Here is a 13,723-nt window from a genome sequence, read left to right as displayed (position 1 = left end):
GAATCCCATCGCTTCCCTTTGCCTCGCTCCCTCCCTCGCTCCCTCCCTCCCTCTCAACTCAACTCAACACCCTCCTTTTTGACTGTGACTTCAGCCTCCCCCTACCCCCTCTGGCCCCCCCTCATCCCAACCCCTGCGCTCGGGGCCTGATCCCTGACTATCCAGCGGTGTGGGACATCCTCCTGATGTGAAAGGCGCTCTATAAATGGAATCTTGTTGTTGTTGTTGTTGTTGAAAGCGTTTCACAAATGTAATGTTGTTGTTGTTGTTGCCACACATTGGCTGCTTGAGCGTAGGCGGGACTTAGTGCCATCAATCCCCGGCCTCACCCAATCACAGCAGGGACTTTCCATTGGTAAACGAAGCTTTCAGTCAACCATATAGGTCTATGATTGGTTAGATTTACAGGAAGAGGCGGGCAAATTGGACCTATGGGACATTTTCTATTGGCTTTGGGAGCTGTCATTCAACTGTGATTGGGCGCACTGATGCGGGGGGGAGGGAGGAGAGGAAGGCGAAGAGCGAGAAGGAGGGTCCGATTGGTTGTAGAGCCGTCCGTCAAAGCGGGCGGCGACCAATCAGCGCGGGGGAGGGGGGCAGGGAGAGCGCGGCGCGAGCGCGGGGAGCGGCAGAGGCGCGAGGCGGCTTCACACACGGCACAGGCGGCGGAGACGCGTCCGGTGACACAACAGCCTCTGAGGTAATTAGAAAAAACCTTTTTCTCGAAAAAATATTAACGCACAAAAAAATACTGATTTGTTTATAAAAAATAGGAAAAACGCCGCCAGTTTGGGTCAAATTTCACTCTTTTTTAAAAATAGTCAAAACCCGCCTTAACCCCCCCTCTCCCTCCCCCTCAGGTTCCTCTCAAAATTACCTTTAAAACATAAATTAATAGTAAAAAATAGTTACTTTTCGCATTTTCTCCCCCTCCCACACTTTTTTTCTTGAACAGGTTGCGAAAAAAAAGGCGGTGGCTTTATACTGCAACTGCGAGGCTTTTTAATTAAATTCAAAAGTTTTTTTAATTATTAAAAAAGAGAACCTGGAGTCCATTTGTCAGAATGTCCCCTTTCCCCACCGCCACTTCCCCCCTTCCCTTCCCCACTCTTTCCCCCTCTTCCTCACCTCCCCTTCCCCCCTCTTTCCCCACTGCCTCCTTTCCCCATCCATTTCCCTCTGTCCCACCTCATATAAAAAAATTAAACATTTCGATTTAATAGTGTTTATTTCTAATTAATCTCTTGTTTCTTGTGAGGAGAGGAGAGGCTAAGTTGTGTGTGTTTGTGTGCAGACAGACAGGGCAGGTAGCTCATCTGCAGTTGGGCTCGGCTTCCTTTGCCTTTAATGCTATTTCCTGTTCCCTTTAGAGCTTTTTTTAATATACGAAAGAAAAGCTTTTTTTTCTTATAAAATCGTCCCTCAAAGGTCTGTCTATCTATTCCTTCCTCCCTTCTTTCAGCGTTCCTCTCGCTCCCTCTCCTTCTCCCTCTCTCTGCTTCTTTCCTTCCCTTTTGCAATGTCTGTCTGACTCAGAATATCTATATCTCATTGTATTTTTTTAAAAAAAGTGGGGGAATAGGGAAATATTTGGACTGTGAAAATCTGTGGAGAGATTTGTGTCTGGAAGGATCGCCCTCTCTCCTCTCACGCTCCCCCTCTGCCCCATGTGCTGTACAGCTCAGAAACCTGCCCTTACCATGTTGCTGAGTTCTTTATCCCTAAAGCAAAATTGGGCTTTTGGCTTCGGCCCTTTGAACCCTTCTGATTTCCTTTTTTAAAAACGCAATCCTACATGTTTGATACCCTCGGGCTTTTCTGTCTGTTGCATTAAGCTGGTAATACGGCCCTTTTTAATCTTTTGTGCAAAGAGAATTAATAGAAAAGGTTAGACAAGGTAGGTCTATATATACTGTAATTCCTAAGCTGTGAAAGGAGAAAGTTGAACAAGGTGGTTAAACTAATCATGGATCTAACGAGAGAAGGCTAAATATTTTAATGAATTGCTTATTTTTTGATTCTTTAAACGTTTTAAAGTAAGACTATTTTTACAGTGTCTTGTTAACACTTGTGTTTTTTATGCTCTTCCTCTCCCAACCCCATCCGTTAGAGATTCTTGTGGGTTTTGCTGCGAGTGTTGCAGCCCCACCCAGTTGCAAGCAGAAGACTGACGGTAGTATAATGGAGTGATTCACAGACAAGTGATGCTGTTAAACTTAGAGAAATCTTCCCTATTAATGCCTCATTATCTTTCCTATGTCAGTTTTAAACATTACTTTCTTTCGATGCATAAATTAGGCAGTAAGCTTTACTGACACTAGGTGCAAACAAGCTAAAGGTTAGAAGAATTCACTATTTCACCTAAGGCAGCATTGCACTGTTTCCAATTAGTACTGCAGTCAAATGTTTGATATGATCAGGCTTTAAAACCTTGTTTTTTTTTCTGTGCCCTTTCCTGTCAGTGTCCAGCTGTTCAGTTAAAATTTAACAATTTGCATTACCTGACTGACTTGGAATCTTGCTTAAGATGGTTATGAATGTGCTGTTGCCTGAAAGATGATCCTTTTTTATGGGGATATTATCCTGCCATGTGTTGCAAACTGTTTGTGAATGGGTATTTTAACCTCTGGTGCAAGCATGCTACTACATAAAGCACAATTTTGATCAATACATATGCATTGGCATTTTGTTGACTCTTCCTTTCAGGAGGAGAATATTTAAAGCCTTTTTATTCTTGACATTTTGTCTTATGGGAGTGGCAGAGTGTGCTAATGTGTATTGATGTACTATATGCAAATATAGATTGGAGTTTAAAAGGTTAGGTTCCCATAGTGATATATAATAGACCACCAGTGTGTTTATTTCCAATTGAAATAATTTAGTTACACAATGTGGTTTTAATCTTCCATGGTTGATAAATATATTAAACTTTGATGAAGCTGCCTTGAGTGAGTTAAGGACCATGTGTTCCATTGAGTCGTACAGAAACTCGAACCCTGCCCAATCTGACCTTAACTGTCAAAGCAATGGAGATGTTTCAGAAGGGGAAAATTGGCCAGAGTTCCTGCTGCAAATCATTACCTAGTGCCTATGCTTGGAGTTATGTCAGCCGATGTTGGACAAGGAGAGGATTTGGTTTAGTTATTAAGACTCCTGTGGTTGAATAGTCTGCTTGCCCTCCTTTGGCCTCATTCACTCGGCACTTTACAAAGTATATTGAATCTGCACGGAAGAATTTCTTGACTGTCGATTGCAGAAGTGTGCGGGGTGGGGAACAAAATGTTTCACAAAAGGAAGTGCAGATGTAGGTAGAAAACAAAGTGGAACTCGTACCTATTCAGCAGCAGCCTTAAACAATCTTATTTTTTTAATGTGTCTGATCTGGCTTCCAGGTTTCAGGGGATTAAGGTGTGGTGAAGCGTTCAGGAATGTAGGGCAATGTTTTGACTTGTTCCTGCTTTGCGTTTCATTTCTGGGTACGAACACTGGTTTGTATTTTGTTCTGGAAGGCCAATTTGAAAGCGGAATGGGGAGAGGAAGAAAACTTAATTCTTCTAAAGTATATCTAAGATAAATGGCTAAAATTGTTGTTGGAAATTCTGTAATTGAGTTACGGAAGAAAACTAACTCTTAAAATAGCAGCAATGATCTGACTATATATACAAAGGCTGCAAAGCACGGGAATCTGTGCTAATTGATGTGGGTGAGGGAGAATAGTCAATAGGACAAATTTGAAGCGAGTAGAATATTAGTAATTTTAAATCTTAAAATGTAAACTTTATGTATAATTTTTTTTCAAAATGCAAGGATTGTTTTTGAGGAAGTCGGCACAGACACGATGGGCCGAATGACCCCTTTGTATGCCATAAATTTCTATGGTTAAAATTTCTCCCTCTGCTTATGATATGATTAATACTTACTGTGTGGTATTGATTGCATCACACATAGCATAGATCGAGCCTGTATGTTTAAAATACTTGTCACATCTGGCCTTTTGTTTGCTGCATTCCTTGAACCTCTGGAATAGTTTCTTCCCCCAACCGGTCAACCACCGTCTAAATAATACTAGTGAAGGCTATGGCTATGTAAAATGTAAGGCATCTTAGCTACCGGACTTCTTGGTTTCTCCAACTGTTATTTGGGTTCTGCTGTGGTGGAGGTTGGAGGGATTGGAGAGAGAGACAGGTTTCCGAACACATAAGCACATTGTACCTGTGGGGATGAAAAATTCAGCTGTCTCCCTGTCTCTCAAAGTCAAGATCCTCACAATCGCCTACAAATTCCTTCACGCCCTAATACCTCCCTATCTCTCTGATCTCCTCCTATCCCATCCCTCTCAACACACCACCATGGTTGGTTAAGCTTTGCAATTCGATACCACCCTAACCTCTCAACTCCCTTCCTCACTATTCCCTCTTCCAAGACTTGCCTTAAAAGGTCGAGGGGGGGATGGAGAGCCAGTGGAGCCAGGCAAGGATAGGGGTGATCGACTTGCATAGGTGTTGTCCTTCGGATGAAATATTGAACCAAGGACCTATCTGCCTGTTCATGTGCACGTTAAGGGTCCTGTGACTGACTATTGGAAAGGAGTTCTCCCAATTACTTTGCTGACTATCTTCCTGATAAATTGCTCATTCATTTTGTGGCTGTCTGTAGTTATTAATTGTCTGCAAACTTGCTTACTACAACAATAACAAACTTACATTTGTATAGCACCTTTCACTTCAGAAGGTCGTCCCAAATTCAGAAGCAATTTCCTGTGAAGCACTTGGTAATGTTTTGATGCTATAGGTTTTAAATGAATCGTAAGGATTATCACTACATCTCTAAATGGGTGAGAACATGTTAAGTCAGCTTATTTTTAAAATGGTGGGAATAGAACTACTCTGTTTAAACCATCAGAGGATGGTTTAAACGGAGTAGCTCTATTCCCACCTAAAGTTTGGAAAATTGGTAGTATTTTGGCATTTGTGACGACACCAACAATGGAACTAAGCTGTTTGTCTCCCTTTAATCTCTTTACTAAGTTGCCTTTAACCACAGGAATTTGTTCATGTAATTTTTGAACCTGGGTTCACAAGGTTGGAAATCCATGGGCAGGTTACATTATTAATCTCTTTGCCAAATTATATCAGTGTGGCTGGAACAGGAATGAACTGTTATCACTACACTTTTATAAATCTTTAGAGACTTGATTTTTATGATCTTCATTGATGCCCTTTGATCTGTTATCTCTCCTTTGTACCAACAATGCATTATTCAGGTCATCAGATTTAATTCAAGGATTTTAACCAGAAGAGAGCAGATTTGAGAGATTGAACCAGTCATTGGTTTGGCTCAACTACTTTGAGATGATTCCTGGAATCCCCAGTGTGGATGTAAGAATTGAGGTCAATATTTGGACTGTTCAATGTTTTTAAAGTAAACTGCGTTTAGATTTAAGGGTTTTCCAATTAAATTTGGGTGGCACCCACTAAACATATTGATCGGCACCGGTGTACTAATTTTCGCACAGCAGAGGCACTGAGTGTGAGTGTGTGCCCGTATTACATAGAATAGACAGATTATCTTTCCAGAAAATAGAGAACAACAGGTTAGTCCTGACAAAACAACTTGATGCTTTACTTTGGGTGGGTGCGGTTCCCGGTCTTGAACGATGCATTGTGGAATTCATTTTCATTTCCAACCACCAGGTGATTAATAATTAATGTCTTGATCCAATATCTGGTGAAATAATTGTGATCCCCCTCGGGTTCTTTCATTCACTCTCCTAGTATTTGATATCGCTTTTTGTATGTCAAAATGACTCAAAAAAGAGCTTCACGGATATTTACTGTCAATGAACCAGTCATTGGTTTGGCTTCTTATGTAGTGTATTGATAGGCAAATACAACATCAATTGCCACAAACCAAGGTCCCATGTGAAGTAAATGACCAAATTAGCTGAAGGATTCTTGACCAGGACACTGGAGGAAAAAAAACTCCCATCTCTTCTGAAATTTTCAATGTCCTCAGATCAAATAGTCTTGTTCTGTAGACAGGCAGTTTACAATAAAAGCAATTTACACTTATACAGCACCTTTCATGTTAGGAGGACACCTCACAGCAATTTACAAAGCTGAATGGACTGCTGAGCTTTTTTTTGGAAGAAGGTCTTTAAAGATGAGGGTGTGGATTGGGTGTGGGACGACATAAGCAGGTTGATATGAGCTGAGTGTAGAGTGGCTAGTAGGACAGTGGGATGGCAGAGGTAGCCATAACCAATGACTGGTTCGCTGGAATAGTCACTCTCACTCCGTCATTCTGGTCCCTTGGGACGAGTTTGTTCAATCAAATCTTGTGACCCAGACACAAATCCTGGGTTGTAGGTGCAGAGGAGACAGCGACAAGTCAGAACACAGATCAAAGTGCATCAATGAGGGTCCATAAAAGAGAAGTGACTAAAGAGACGGTTATAAAGTGTAGTGATAAAAGTTCATTCTTTTGGGGCAAGGCTGTGGAGGGATCCTGGTAGGACAAGAATTTTCAATTTGATCAACTGGCGGGTGGAAAGCCTAGTGAGGATGGGGGCAGGGAGTTCCTGGAGCTTAGTGTGGGAGAAGATGTGGGCTATGGAGTTGTGAAAGATCTTTGGCTTGTGTTGGGATCACTACGCCTGAATGTGTAGATGTGGCTAAGGCAGGGAGAGGTCATGGCAGATGCAGATGATATTGTAATGTCTCCTCCAAAAGAGATGGTAACTCAGACAATGCTAACATCCCAAACCTAGACTGTCAGCAGAGACTGAACTCAAGTCTTGACGAGGAGCTTGAACCCAGAACCTCAGGCGGAATGCTATTATAAGCTTAGCATCTACTGGGATAAAGTTTGTTCCCCAGTATTGTTCCCCAGGATTCCTGTAAATAATTCTCCTTTTTAATCTTTTGAGGAAGTTCTTTTAATTTGTGTTCCTTCTTTCCCCACCCCCCGCTAGGCTTAATTGTTTAGATGATAAAAGGATTTCAGTTTATAATTTTCAGGTTGCTTAATTCTGCTAGCCACGAGCTTGGGTAATGCTGTCTCTAAACGGAGGCCTGCCATATTGTTAGTTGAAGGAATCCTGGAAACTTACAGGTGAAGCCCTTCTTTGTATAGCTGCATTATAAAATTACCATTGGTACGATTTGCCAGATTCTGACTTGAAGCAATCGATCATGTACCTGTACTAAACAAGGATATGATGTAGTAGGAAAGGAATTTCTTAAAGGGGCAGAAGGTGCTACTTTGGAAATCCCCCAATAGTCCAGCTCTTGGATAAGGTGAGATTTATTCATTTATGGCCTGTTAAGGTGGCACGATTTGGAAAGAGAAGGAGGTTTCTGCCAGTGTCCTGACTTAAAATGCCCCAAATAAAATTGATTGTTCACTTTATGGCTATTTGTGAAGCTTTGCTGTGGAGAATAGGATGCTATATTCACCTACAAATGCAGTTACCAGACAATATATCTTGTGAAGCGCTTCAAGATAGCCTCCTGACATGAAAGATACTCTACCAATTGAAAGGACTTTTATTATTTTGTGATAGTGAGACTGAGGCTTTGAGTTTTGAGCACTTTGTAAGATGCAGCTCCAGTAACTTGTATGTGAATATATATTTCTGGGTTAAAACCGTTTTTCCAAATTATAATTTCAGCAAATCATCGAATTTTACAGCACAGTGGAAGGTCATTCGGTCCATTCTTTAAGCGCCATATCACGTCCGTGTGGAGTCCTGTAGCTCAGTGGTTAGAGCACTCGCCTCGCAAGCGAAAGACCTGGGTTCTGTGCCCAGGCAGGGCGAAATGTTGGGCAAATTTCCTTACTGCACACGCCTCTGTTTAACTAGCAGTACGTAGGAACCCGGTTGTTAGTCGATTGGCAGATCGCTTTTCCAGGGATAATAATCCCTCAAAAAACTACTAATAATTTAGTTACTCAATCCACGACTGTTTGTGGGACACTGCCTTGCGCAATTCATTGCCGTGTTTTGCCCACAAATATAAACTTTGTTTTACAGTTTTATTCAGTGAAGCGCTTCGAGACATCTAGAAGACATGAAAAGCGCTATATCAAATGCAAGGATTATTATTTATATCTTTCCTGTCTCAAAAAGTGCTGTCACTTACTCCCATTGCCCATTCTACTCGTTCCACTCTTTCAAAAACTATAGATACTACCTTGTTGTTTTAGTACGTGGTAATAAACCCTCTAAAAAATATAATCACTCAATCCACGACTGGGACACTGCTGTGTACAATTGGCTGCTGCGTTTCGCCCACAAAATAGACAGTCAATCCACTTTACAGTGTATTCTGTGAAGTGCTTTGTGACGTCTCAGTGTCATGATAAGGCACAATATCAAATGCAAGTATTATTATTAGTCCTTAAAAAGTCTCAAAGTTTTTTCCTTGTGTATTTGAACTGTTGACTGGTTCAATTAATTGTCTGGTGATTTGTTTCTTGGAATTAATTAAATCTTGTGTTTTTTAACTGTGTATCCAGTCAGTGGTTTAATTTACAAGATGAGTAAACTATAGCTTCAGCATTCAGCAAATCAAGAATTTGCAAGTCTTTGCTCTCATTCCTGCAGCTGCTAAATGCTGCTTGTGTTTGCTAAACACTTCAGGAAATAAACTGCAGCAACAGATTATTTTAATTCTGCTAATACAGCAAGGAAATATTTAGACTGGAAGACTATATGTAAATTATAACAAATTAGATTGTGCATATATTCAGTTAGTGCCACATTGTGTTCAGATGGAGAAAATACAACAGGTAATTTTGTTTTGCTCTGTTGCTTCTGAGCTTTAAATTATTCTGCAATAAAATACACAGTCACTCTACAGTATGTTCTGTGAAGTGCTTTGAGAATTCACAATGCTGTGTGGAGGTGCTATATCAAATGCATTATTATTATTATCCAGACTTTGGTTAAAAATATTTTTCTCCACCTCCTGAACTTTGCTTGCCGCTGTGCCTTCTCCTTCCTCTGCCGTAACTCTTGTTCATGCTTTCATCTCTCAAGTTGAAATTCAAAAATGCTCCCCTAGCTCCACCTCAGTCAGGATCCCCCAGCCTGCATCTCCTGCAATTAGGCTTTGCGTGACCATTGCCATAGTTCTCGCTTGGTTTCCTTCCTGTTCCTGAGGCAACCAATGTCAAGATCCTCATATTGGTGATTAGAATGGTGAGAATGTGGAAGTCACTGCCAGAAACTATGGTTGTACCAACAAGCATCTGCTTATTTAAGAAATTCATGAGGAGAAAAGAATTGAGGGAATAAGGAGGGGCGGAGGCTTGTGTGGTGCTAAAAATCGCAAGGACTAGTTGGGATTGAATGGCCTGATTCCAAGCTGTGTTGTTTTGTGGAATGCTAACCTTCAAATGCATCCATGCCATAAGTCCACTCAACCTCTGAAATCTCTTAAATTGCTTAGGTCTGGCTCTAACATCGCAGTCGAAAGTTAGTTGGCTTGCACAACTGAAAACCTTAATGCTTCTGTTCACTCTAACACAGGGTGCTGATGCCAACTGGAATGCAACACAGACCAATATTTAAACTTGTAGTTGTATGGAAGATGTCTGAGTTCATCATCCAGGCTGACAATCCATGGAGTACTGGGGGCATGTAGGGTTGGTTGGACATCTCAAAAATGTGCATTACATTGGATGCAAGGACTATTATTGTTAAATATCCATGGCACTATTGGAAAAGGAAGGGAGTTTCTTAGTTTCCTGGCCAAAAACCTTAGGATAAATTGGTTGCTCACCTCATGGCAGGACCTCAAATGTATGCAGGTTTGGCTGCTCTTTTGTCAAATGCGCTTGATAGCAGCTGTCTTGAGAAGCACTTCAGAAGCTTGAGTTATAATCTTCATTTGATATCATGTTGTTGAGAGCTCTCAAAGCACTCCACAGGATTTTACTGTAAAATTTAGTGACTGAATTTGTAGGGAAATGTTGCAGGCAATTTGTACACAGTGTCCCGCAGACATTAAGTGAAATGTACATATTTATCCCCACCCCCTCCCCCCCTTTACAGACCATAGAAGAGATTAGACCTTCTGATTGAATACGTTTCCTTGTTGCAGTTTTTTCATATTTCTTCACTTTCCCCTCCAGCCACAATGCCTATTCTGTTCTGACAAAGGGTTGTGAAAAACGAAATGTTGACTCACTATCTATCCTTTCTCCATAGATGCTGCCTGACCTGCTGAGTGTTCCCAGCGATTTCTGTTTTTTTTTCAGATTTCCAGCATCTGCAGTATTTTGCATTTTGTCTATATTCATGCCTCCCCTGTTTGAGCGTGGATGATAAAGTCGCTAATTTTCTGGTTAGATTGTTTTAGATCTGAAGACTGAGCTTTAACAGATCCAGTTTCTTCTGTTTTGAATCTGCCTGGTTCAGGAGAAGTGGGTGGCAGTGCTATTCAGTGAAAGCTCAGCCACATGGCATTTGAAAAGTCATAGTATGAATGAAATGAAAATTACAAAACTGGAAAATCAGCCCATCGTAAGTCATGTCACTGAGGGGATGGGAAACCTTAAGGATATGTTTCATGTTCTACATAACTTGTAGTTCATTGAACATTCTTCCTAATAGTCAATGGTTGATGTTATTTATCAAATGCTATATCCATTGCACTTCAGTAGACAGACATTTTGTCTTTATACTCAGCTGGGAGAACTCCTTTAATATATTCTCTCTCTGTCTCTTGCTCTGCCTTTCTCTGTCTGTCCCACGTGGGAGAACTCTAGCTCCCATGACAGCCAGAAAAAAGTGCCATATATTTGTTGCAGAATATAGATGTATCTCTCCGAATGGTTTGTGCTTTCCTCTGTCGCTACATATTTGCAGAATGCGATGTATACTTCATATTTGGGGGCTTATTTAAAGCATTTTTTAATATAGCTCATTAAATCCCCCCCAAAAACAAATATGCCCATGACACTGCTAGAAGCAAAACCTTTCCAATGAGTTATAAATCACATCTCTACGTCAGTCGGTTCTTTTGTGAGTGTCAAGACGCACAGGCAGACAGACACTTCGTATTTATTAGTATAGAGAGTGGAAATGTTCATGTGTGGGGAAAGGGAAGCTGAATGTGAATGCTACTTGGAGCAGAGGAGGTTAAGAGGGGACTTAATGGAAGTTTTCAAAATTATGAGGGGATTTGATAGGGTGAACAAGGAGAAACTATTTCCACTGGTGGGTGGTTCGGTAACCCGAGGACACCGATTTAAAATAGTTGTTTAAAGAAACAGAGAGAAGGTGAGGAGAAATGTTTTCACACAGCGAGTTGTTGGGATCTGGAATGCATTGCCTGAAAGGCTGGTGGAAGCCGATTCCATAACAACTTTTAAGGGAGACGTAGATGATTATTTGAAGAGGACAAGCTTGCAGGGCTATGGGGAGATTCCACAAAACATGCTTTGCTTTTTGTTGAACAACAGTTTCTTTGGACTGACGACAACTTTATTTTTGGCTAAACTGGGGCTAGTGTTCCCATAAAGCTTCCTGCCACCAGTGGTTATGTAGAGCAGATAGTAATGTGATTAAATGAAAAGTTTATATGATTAGAAAGTGAAAACAGGAAGTGAACCATTGCAATTAGGGTGGCCCCCACAACAGCAAAGGAATGGGGCAGAAAATGATTCTTTGGAGATTTGCTGATGGCTCAGATTGTGAATTGACTGCTCTGTACAAACCACGAAGGTCCCTGGTTTGATTTCTGTTCTACACTGACCAAAACCAGGCAAACAGATGCTGCGGTTGGCCAGTGTGTTTTGCATCTGATTGTAATCTTTAGATTCTGTGTTGCAAAGCATAAATTTTGGTGTCTGCCTGGATCAATTGGACCTCGGTCAGTCTGAAGGTTGTGGGTTCAAGCCCCACCTCAGGACGTTGAGCTCAGTCTAAGATGAGTAAAGTGCAGGGAGAGTGCTGATGGTTGGAAGGGCATTCATCCGAGTTTCTATCTGCTTGTTCAGGTGGATCTTAAAAAGATCCCACAGCACTATTGGAAGAGAAGGGACATGTCCTGGACATTGATCCTGTAGGACATTATGTTCAAATTGGCTGCTGTGCATAAATAGCCACTACACTTCACATAGAATTCTAAAGAACTCTGAAATGTTTCGATACTATGGATGCAATAATCCCAGGGTAGCCCTCCCCACATTGCCCTGCTTCATATCCCCTGCCCGACGGGTTTTTGTGAACTAGTCAGTGGTTTGGCTTCTGCAACCACTGTAGGCCACATAACTAATATTGGCCTGTTTTGTGTCCCACTTTATTAATAATAATCCTTGCATTTTGATATAGCGTCTTATGTCTTTGGGACATCCCAAAGAACTTCACTGTGAACTGTTCACTGTGAACGAAACACCAAATACTGTACTGGAAATCTGAAACAAAAACAGGGAGTTGGGAAAACTCATCAGGTCAGGCAGCATCTATGGAGAAAGGAAAGTGAGTCAACGTTTTGTCAGAACTGTAAAGTGAATTGATTATATTTTGTGGGTGAAATGAAATAGCCAATTGCCAATTATTCCCCCCAATCCATGCCATCATTCAGTGAGTTTTCAGCCATGCTTCTCCTGCCCTCTGGAACTCCATCTCAGGAGTCTTTTCGTGTTCCCTGTTCCTCCCCACATTTAAAGCTGCCTTTTTGGTCAACTTGCTTTTGACTTTCTTCCCACCTTCCTCAGCTCCTTCCAGTCTTTTCTGTGAAGCGTTTTGAGATGTCCTCCTGTAGTGAAAGTTCTTTAACAAGTACAAAAGTTAGTTATGACCCCCCCCATGGTACAATAGTTGGCTGTGCTATTCGGATTCACTGGGCAATGATCACTTGCGCAACTATAGAGCTGCACTCTTGGTGGACAAGTCAGGCGAGTAAGGTGGGGGGAAGGGGAGGAAAAATGGCACACAAAATTGTTGCTCTCAACCCAGGTCTGTACATATGGGCTAAATTATGCAATAGAATCCTGTCATGCAACAACAAGTCAGTTTGACTCGCAGTATCTTTTGGGAGTTAACACTTTGAGAACTGGTTTACTTTCTCAGTCGGTTTTGAAGTGACTTCACATGAAATATTTGCATGTAAATAAATAGCTGTCAGCTGTGTTTGCTGATTACTCAGTGAACAATGAGATGAACTATCCCCTTTTTCAGTGACTTTGGGTAAGGGTGGAATATTTACTCAGAGAGCTTGCTAATCTTTGAAGGAACGCAGATTGCTAATATCCACATTGAACCATGTGAACAGGCGGATTGAATTTCAACATTTCACCCGAAGGGCAATTTAATGCTCCTCAGAATCACACTGGAGTGTCAGCCTTGGTGCAGTTCATAGAATCGTAGAATTATACAGCACAGAAGGAGGCCATTCAGCCATTCATATCTGTGCCAGTTCTTTAAAAAGTTGTTGCAATTGACAGTGTCTGTCATGTCAAAACACCTCAAAGCACTTAAGTAAATGCTGTAAGTATAGTGACTGTGTAGACAAATACAGCCTCTAATTTGTGCGGAACAAAACCCCATAAACAACAAAAACAACAAACCGGTCCCTCCTAAACGAGCAGATGTGACCTGTGACAATGCAGCACTCCCCAATACTGGAGAGTGTCATTGTAGGCTGTGGGCTCAACATCCGGATGTAGGACATGAACCCACGACTTTTGACTCTTTAACAACTGTCAATGT

At 41.4% G+C, this 13,723-nt stretch overlaps 1 protein-coding gene across 1 annotated transcript in view; it reads left to right on the top strand.

Annotated features, from left to right (window-relative positions):
* Positions 1–623: 623 nt before the first annotated feature.
* Positions 624–13,723, top strand: part of LOC103189672 (myosin-9) — a 123,075-nt gene continuing 109,975 nt past the window's right edge. Inside the window, exon 1 of the mRNA XM_042344948.1 lies at positions 624–700. The gene's annotated coding sequence lies outside the window, so the exon portion shown is untranslated. The remainder of the gene's footprint in view (positions 701–13,723) is intronic.

Source organism: Callorhinchus milii, unplaced genomic scaffold (assembly GCF_018977255.1).
Source record: "Callorhinchus milii isolate IMCB2004 unplaced genomic scaffold, IMCB_Cmil_1.0 Scaffold31, whole genome shotgun sequence".
Taxonomy (NCBI): domain Eukaryota; kingdom Metazoa; phylum Chordata; class Chondrichthyes; order Chimaeriformes; family Callorhinchidae; genus Callorhinchus; species Callorhinchus milii.
This window is presented reverse-complemented; position numbering and strand designations above follow the sequence as displayed.